Below are 8,865 nucleotides of genomic sequence, written 5' to 3' on the forward strand. Positions count from 1 at the left end.
GGTGAACGCTACCTCTAATAAACACCAAATTAAATATGAACATTCTTGATGTCCCCCCTGTGGTGTAGTGGTAGTGTCCCTGTCCCTGGACTGAGTGGCCCAGGTTCAAGTCCCACTGTTCTAGACATGTGTAATAACTTCACTGAACAGATTGATTGCGAAAGATAGGTTAAGTAATGGTGGCACAGTTGTTAGCACTGCTGCCTCACAGCGCCAGAGACCTGGGTTCAATTCTCGCCTCAGGCGACTGACTGTGTGGAGTTTGCACATTCTCCCCGTGTCTGTGTGGGTTTCCTCTGGGTGCTCCGGTTTCCTCCCACAGTCCAAAAATGTGCAGGTTAGGTGAATTGGCCATGCTAAATTGCCGGTAGTGTTAGGGGCAGGGGTAAATGTAGGGGAATGGGTCTTGGTGGGTTGCACTTTGGTGGGTCGGTGTGGACTTGTTGGGCCATAGAGCCTGTTTCCACACTGCAAGTAATCTAATCTAAAAAAGGGAACATTCTCAGTCACTAAGGGAATTCACACATTTCTTTGTTGGAGCAGAGGTCAACAGCAAAAAGCTAATGGAAGTCCCAGACTGCCTGTTTCTAGGTTTCATACTGAACAAAGGGAAAGATCACAATTCAATTTGTAGCAGCTGGGAGTGAATGGACACTATTAACCTTCCATTGCATCCTAAAGCTTTTTCCCTTCCAAACTAGACTGGCTGAATCTCAACGGTGATAAACCACAACATAGGATGTTGGAAAAAGAAGAATCATCTCTCATTTGCAAAAGACTTGGAAATGATAAGACATTGGCTATGCTTGCTTTGTGTCCATGACAGAATGAGTGAGGCACCCTATTTAATTACATAAAAACAAAGAAACATATAAAATAGGATCAGAAATAAGCCATTCAGCCCCTCAAACCCACCCCAGCATTTGATAACATCAGCCTGATTTGTTTGCATTTAAATTCCACATTCCCAACTCACTTCCCCCAGTCCTGAGGTTCATGTAATTTCCTCTCCAAACTTCTACCTCAGGGATTTGGTAGCAGATACTTTCACAAACGTTATGGAGTATGGGAAACACTAGAATAAGATGTGGTTATGATTCACTTAATTGTGTGTGTGCTTACATCCCAGAGTGCAGAAAGAGAAGTTGAACAGAATGATTTGATCTAGAAACAATTTCTCATTTATTGTTAATTTACCTTGATATCTGGCTATTTCATGAACAGCATTGCTAGTGTACATGTTCTGTTTTTAATACTGAAGTAGATGTGATAAAAAGAAACTGGGGATCTATTAGCTAAATCTTGACACAAACCATTTCTGGTATTAGCTTTAACTTGTAAGAATGATCTCTTGTGGATTTAACTGAGTCTAAGTGGTTCAAGCTATTCATGTGAACCTGGTTTCAGTTGCTCTGAAAAGGTTCTGTTATTTTGCAAAGCATTTAAATGTTTTACAATCTAATAGTCTAGCACTGTTGCATTAGTCTGTTTTTAATAATAGTGCAATGAAGTGCCACATCATTTTATAAGCATATTTTTCTAGTGGAAGTTGAGGGTTGAAAATCTGATTTTTCGTGATACATAAAGCTCCATGATAGCATTCATGAATATACTAGAAAAGTGCTCATGGATGTATCTTGCTAATGGACGTAAACTCAATCCTAAGGGGAAATGCAAACCAACGGAGGCATTTCCTCCAGGAGGAATCCCAGGAATGATAAGAATTGCCATGAAATACAATACAGAATCCCCTTCTCGAGTTTTGTGACCAGAATATTAAACACATTTCAGGCCTTTTGTTGTGTGATTCTGACCAGTTAATGATGGAGACCAGAGGTCAAAGGTGCACCGTCTCCTTATGTCAGGGGGGGAGCTGAAATTCATAAAGTGAGACAATATGGTCTTAAAGTAACATGATCACCACTGGGAAATGTCTGGCAAATATTTTCAAAGATGTTTCTAAACACCTTCAAGCAAATTGTTCCAAAATTTTTATTTTAAATCGGAATGCATTTCAAATATTGTGTTGCACTGTAGAAGACAATTGGTGGTCAATTTATTGGATCCAAAGTATTGCTTTGTTTATTTTTTCTCCCCTTCTGTGGTGTTGATATATGGTTATTCTTGTTAGGGCATAACAACCCTTTCACACCAAACCTTCAATTGCAATTAAATTAAAGCGAAATACTACAGGTCCCGGAAATCTGAAATGAAAACAGAAAATGGTGTAGAAACTCTGCAGATCTGGCAGCATCTGTGGAGAGAGAAATAGAATTAATGTTTCGACTCTGATGTGACTATTCTTCACAACCACGCCTTCTCATATTTCCTCATCTGATGTCATTGAAAGCTGCAATAGCAGAGTAAAGGCCAAACAATAAACAAAAGGTATGGATGCTCGGAATCGGAGGCAAAATCAGAAAAATGTTGGAAAATTCACCAGGTCTGGGAACATCTGTGAAAAGAAAGCAGAGTTAATATTTCAGGTCCAGTGACTGTTTTTTCACTTAATTTAAATATTTTTGTTGGAACAGAGTAAACGACTTTAATGGAAAGGGTCAAACCTCAAATGGTATTGAGTTGCAATCTTTGTAAGTGAGTTGATTGGTTCTTGTCTGGGTAACAGCATTGAGTGCTTCTTCCTGAGGGGATCAAGAACAGGAGGCAAGGTTTCTCCTAAATATGGTGAGATGTTTTAACTTGTATTAATGGCAAGCGTAAGTGGCTTGTCTATCAGGGCACCAATAGGTTCTCAAGTAAGAATTATGATGAAATGGAGAAAGAAATAATCCAAGTGAAGTATTTCTGGCCCAAGATTAATTGAAATTTACCCTCTCTTCTCATTTTGATTTGCCAGAATCTCCTGAGATTATCATAAGCATATACTGGAACAATGAAATCAAGGCAAAGAAAATGGAAATCAATGAAAACTATTTGACTTGAATTTAAGCCCGTACACATCAGAAGCAATGGTATTGGCCTGAATATATCTTATGCACTTTAATATGCCACAAATGTTTTAGGATATATATCTATGAACACTTTTGTGGTATATTCGTTAACCTTGTCATGGAGCTATATGTGTCAGGAAAATCTAATTTCGTCTTTAACTTCCAAAGGTGCGGTCACTGAGAAAAAAAAATTCTTCTTTGTCAATTATTATATTTCACATTCATTAAAAAAAATACTGGTACCTTCCCTCAGGAACTATTTGTAAAAGTAAAATCAGAGAGACAGCAAGGGAAACCTAAAGCAAATAAAGATGACAAGTCTGATGCAAACAGTCATTCCGTCGGTATTGAGGATTAGCCACTTGATGGCAGTATGATTACATGAAAACACGGGTTCAGTCAACATTTGCAAAGATAAATTAATGTTTTTTAGAAGGATGTATCTTCAAAATAGCATTGATTAAAAGGTTCATATTTGGGAAGAGACATTACCTTCACCACATGGGGAATCATCATTTTAGGAAAGAGCATTTTAAAAATCAGATATACTTGGAAATGAAAGGCTTGGTCATACTGGAGCTCCATCTTGATGTATAGAAGAAGTCATTCACAAGTTTTCCTGGTTTTTCCTTGTGAGTGGGGAACCAAATTCAATCGCTTATTCAATTAATGAGGAAAATTTACACCAAGATGCTTGCAGTCCAACCATTGACAAGTCATAATTAAGTTATTGTATGGGCCTTATACGAGTGACATGGCATAGATGGGATAATGTGCGATTATGTAAAATATGTAATACTAGATCAGTCACTCGTGAAATAACTCATTAATTTTTATGAGAACCAGATGGATTTTCACAGCAAGTGACAATGTATAGTCACTATTCAACTTCCTTTTACTTCTAGATTATTTATTAATTTCAAATTTCACGATCCACCATGGTTCAAACCCTTATCTACAGAAATCATAGTGAGCCCCTGGATAAACAGTCCTGTGGCAATACCAGCACACCAACACCTCTCCACACTTCCACCAATATATTCTTGAATATTAACAGTGACCATAAAATATTTTGGGATGTCCTGCGATAATTAAAGCTGCCATAACAATGCAAATAAAAACCAAAAGGACTGCAGATGCCGTAAATCAGAAACAAAAACAGAAATGTCTGGAAAAGTTCAGCAGGTCTGGCAGCATCTGTGAAGAGAAATCAAAGTTAATGTTTCAGGTCCTTTTTGAGGAAGGGTCACCGGACCTGAAACATTGACTTTGATTTCTTTTCACAGATGCTGCCAGACCTGCTGATTTCAAATCTGAGCCTTGCATATTGTACCTTGCAGGGCTGTGGTACTGAGGGAATATTTTCACTGAATTAGACTGAACTTTTTGACCAGCAAGAGGTGAATATATTTTTAAAGGATAGATGTATGTGTATCGCTGTGTGTGAATAAAAGATTTTGTGTGCGTGGGTTTGTTTGTGTGTGTGTCTGTGTGTGTGTATATGTGTGGTTTTATGAGACTATTTTGCCCTTCTCTTACATGACTGTGGGAATTTGCTTTGTTATATAATCAATTCCTTGTTCAGAGAATGAATTAGGTTATTTTAGCACTCTGAAGATCGCTTGCAAATACAGTGGTAAGTAGTTTTACTTCTGAAAAAGTAATATGTGCCCAGTGGAAAGCTGTAAAACATGCAGAGGTGCTTTACCGAACAGGTTTTGAATAGAGCAAATGGATCACCTGACCATGTCTATTTCTCAAACTCTCAGGTCTTCAGGGGAGGTAATGGTGGAGAGATAATGTAGCATAGCAATCCTGAACCACAGGCTAATCCTGTGGGGGGGCATAATTCTGAATCCTCCCATGGTAGATGTTGACATCTGAATTCAATTTTTCAAAATCTGTAATTTAAAAAAGACAACATAATTGTCATTTTGAGAAAAAAATACCCCATTTGGTTCACTAAAGTCCTTCAGGGAAGGAAATTGGCTGTCTTTATGTGACTCCAGATTCACAACAATGTGACTGAATCTTAACTCCTTCTGGGCAATTAAGGATGGGTAATAAATGCAATTCGAGCTGGTAGCATCCATCTCCCATGAAAGGATAAAGAAAAGAAAGTTCTTCAGGAATTACTGCTCATCAACATCTATTCACTTGCTCCAATATGAGCAATGATCAGATTTATGCATTCCAATAAATTTACCTTTGCATTTCTGATTTAGTTAATATAATGGAGGGAAGGGTTTTCTGGCAATCATCGCATCTGAAAGATTGCAAATGCAGAAACGTAACATTTCCTTAGTAATTGATTTCTGTACTCATGTCACAACCTTCTGACACAGACTGGCTGTCAGCGGACCCAAAGGTGGCATTTAAAATAAATGGAAGAACTGCTGGTGGCTCCCTTATACATCCGTCACTGCAGCAACTTGTTTATAGACAGCTGAAGTTTGGTCCACATTTCAATGATGTGTCTGCTATGCTTATGATATCTTGAGGGTGAAATTGGTCTTTGGCAATGTTCTTTTGTATTGGTGTAAAATGGGCTGTAAATTCATTATCACATGTTTTTATGTTAGCTCTGAGAGTCCCCTATTGACACCAAATACAACTATACAATCCTTGCAAATCGCTGTGTGAACAGGCTCTATTGTATTGAATGGCTAACGTATGCCTTCAAAATACCGAGAACTTAAGGAATTTTGGAAACTTTTGTTTTAGGCACATTGCATTCAGGTGGAGAATGGGAAGAATTTTCGATGAACATGCTGCAGATTTTATTGTCAGCGAATTCTCCAGTGTTGCTAATTGTTAGTGTGTAGTGCAAAGTGACTTTTGCATATTTTAGCTTTCTCACAGGCCACCTCCCAGGATTTTGATTCCTGAAATGATTATTGCCATTGATAGGGAAAAATCCCAGATGGTTTATCCATGAAAAATTGTGAATTAATTATAGGCATCAATGCAATTACAGTTGAGATTCACTGGGCAAAACACTATATCTCCTAAAGGATTATATTAAAATAGAGAAAAGTATCCTGTACTATATGGGATAGGTCTTCTTCACTCCTTTTGTCACAATCTGGATCTTAAACTTGAAATTCACGAGTGAGTGTTCAGTGACAATTCCAAGTCAACAGGCCTAAATTAACAGATGATTTTTCAGTGGTAAGCCATCACCAACTGTTTGCCTGCTGAGAAGAGGTATTCTGCAGAGTCCACAATTGCCAAAGACGGTATTATCCACATCATACCTTGGAAAGTTTCTCAGCCTGCTTCCAAGTGAAGCCAGTGACTGGAAAGTCTTCATAGCACAAATAAAAATATTTTTGCTCAACAAACTCCTGCCACAACTTTATTGACCAACATTTAAAAACAGAAAGAGTTGCCAAGTTGCTCAATTGCAGTAATTAGCAATTCAGTAAACTAGCCCATGCCAACTGTAGAATTTCCAAATACGACAAGACTCAGACACTGAAAGCTGTGTCCTGATGTTGCCTGTTATCTGATGCTACATTGGTATTGCAATCATTTCGTATTATGAAAGATGTATTTCTTATGTGCTTTCAATCAAAGGTCATTTTTCTCTGAATTTTGTAAAAAGGTCCGAAAACTGAAACGGTAGGGGGGATGGGTTTGGGTGGATGCTCTTTGGAGGGTCAGTGCGGACCCAATGGGCTGAATGGCCTGTTTCTACACTACAGGGATTTTAAGACTTAAAATTAGTGCGGAGTTCACACTATTGATCCCATTTTGTCTGTTGCAAAAGGCTTCAATTCACAGTGTTCATGGAGTAGGTACAAAAGCTTTCGAAGGGCAGAAAAGATCTGATTAGCGTCAAGATTTGAAGGACTTTTACCCCAACAATTATAAATGATCAATTAACCTGTTCAGACATGGTATAAAATGCCTCTCAAGCAGGGAGGAATGGAACCTAGGTCACCAGGCCTAGAGGTAAGAACTCTGCCACTGAATCACAAGACCCTACATTCTCACCATTAATTTTTTTTATCAAGTTGTGTTATTTCACACCTCTGGAACAGGTGGGATTTGAACCCAGATCTCCTGGCTGAGAGGTAGGGATGCTACCAATGAGCCACAAGAAACCTTAGGACCATTTTTTAACACTTCATGAATTTGTATATCATTCTTGTGCAGGGGCCAAGCTAATCTTCTCTGTATCATTCCAACTTTACTGTGCATACTGCTGAAGCCAGCACAATAGTTTAGAACAACCTGTTCAGATGTGTTACTTCTTAAATCAAGTCTTCTGGCTCAGACGTAGGGACATTACCACTGTACCACAGCAGTCCTAAGTAATACTACCCAGTCTTTTTTAAAAGAACATCTAAAATACACATACTTTCTTTAAATCAATGTGTTCAGTGATGTTATTACATACGTTTGGAGCAGTTGGGACTAGAACCCAAATCTCCTGGTTCAGAGGTAGGACACTACTGCTGCCCCATAAGAACCCTTGGAACTCTCACCATTTGTAACATAAAACAACAGGCTGCAGCTGTCAGTGGTTGTTTTAAAAAAAAGCTCTGCTGGATGGTATTGATTGACAGACCAGTTGGTGTAGCATTTGTTCATGTTGCATTTGTTGACATTTCCCTATAAGTTCTTACTATATATTTAAGCAAGCTTGGCTCACTTTCAAATGCTGTAAGTATCTCAACAGGGGTATCTAGTTCATTGTTTGATCGACAACTTGTTGGGTACTAAAAGATTACTTGTTTCCAATATTGAATATGAATAGAAGTTTATTTGTTTTTATAAAAGATTATCCACTTCGGGTTTCAAAGGATTAATGGGCTTCGTGAATGGGAGTTTCATTTTCACTACATTTCCACATGACCTCTGAGGTGTGACCGTGGTAACGAGTGGGTGAGTTGACATGGAGAGTATCAGAATCCATAGCAAGTGGATGGTGGATGTGGAAATGCAGGCTGTAAGAACTGTAAGTTGCAAAACAGTTGGGAGAGAGGAACAACAAAAGAACTGAGGCAGGCATTCTAAACAGCCCACCTTGCCATTCACCATCCCAATGGCAAGTCTGAGTTTATCCTATTACTTCTCCACCCCCGGAACACTTTAAATTATAAACTATAAGCCAGTAAAGTGTAGGAGCAGAAGTATGCCATTCAGCCCATTGAGTCTGGTCTGCTAATCAATGAGAACATGGATGATTTGATAATACTGAACTCTGCTTTTTGGCCTTATCCTCACAAGCTTTAATTCCCTTCAAATCCAGGTGGCTCTGATGAAAGAGGAAATTTCCGAACGTGAGCTCACTGCTTGGGAGTGAAATTCCAGCCTGTTAACTCTGATTCTCTCTCCACTGATGCTTACAGACCTGCTGGGTACTTCAAACATTGTGTTTATACTTTCCCCTAGTAGAGATAAACCCATAATGCTGTGGCAGCAACTGGAAGTCTTAGAGATTAGAAAGGGAAAGTTAGGACTCAGTGTGAACATGTTGCATAGAGTCAATTAGAAGAAGGGAAAAAAATATTTCAACAATTTCAGTCTTATGCTGATGAATAACATGGAGACAGGTATGATTTTTGGGTTAAGCAAAATCCATGAAAATGTTTGTCAATACTTATAAATTAAAAATATAAATGTTTAATTCGTATGGAACACACAATCAAGAGTAAAATCAAGACACAGTTTATAACATATATCTCCAGTGTGACCACATCCCAATTGCAACTTTATAAGCAGCCATTGCTCTCGTCAGCCTCAGAAGGGCCAAAGCAGAGAGGAATTTATTGTCCAAAGCTCACAAAGAGTTAGTCTGTCTCACTCAGATGACTTGAACAGGGTTAAGCATACAGCTGTCTAAACACACACAGTCAGCAGTGCTTCGGGCCTTTTCAGTGACTGTGAGTATAACAGACACCGT

At 38.6% G+C, this 8,865-nt stretch overlaps 1 non-coding gene across 1 annotated transcript; it reads right to left on the reverse strand.

Moving 5' to 3' along the window:
- Positions 1–7,067: 7,067 nt before the first annotated feature.
- Positions 7,068–7,174, reverse strand: LOC122555981 (U6 spliceosomal RNA). Its single transcript, XR_006313411.1, has one exon. It is a non-coding gene; the product is annotated as a U6 spliceosomal RNA (small nuclear RNA).
- Between the last annotated feature and the right edge of the window lie 1,691 nt (positions 7,175–8,865).

This window comes from Chiloscyllium plagiosum, unplaced genomic scaffold, assembly GCF_037043375.1.
Source record: "Chiloscyllium plagiosum isolate Xiang-an unplaced genomic scaffold, Cpla_swu_hap1 HiC_scaffold_1, whole genome shotgun sequence".
In the NCBI taxonomy this organism is placed as follows: Eukaryota; Metazoa; Chordata; class Chondrichthyes; order Orectolobiformes; family Hemiscylliidae; genus Chiloscyllium; species Chiloscyllium plagiosum.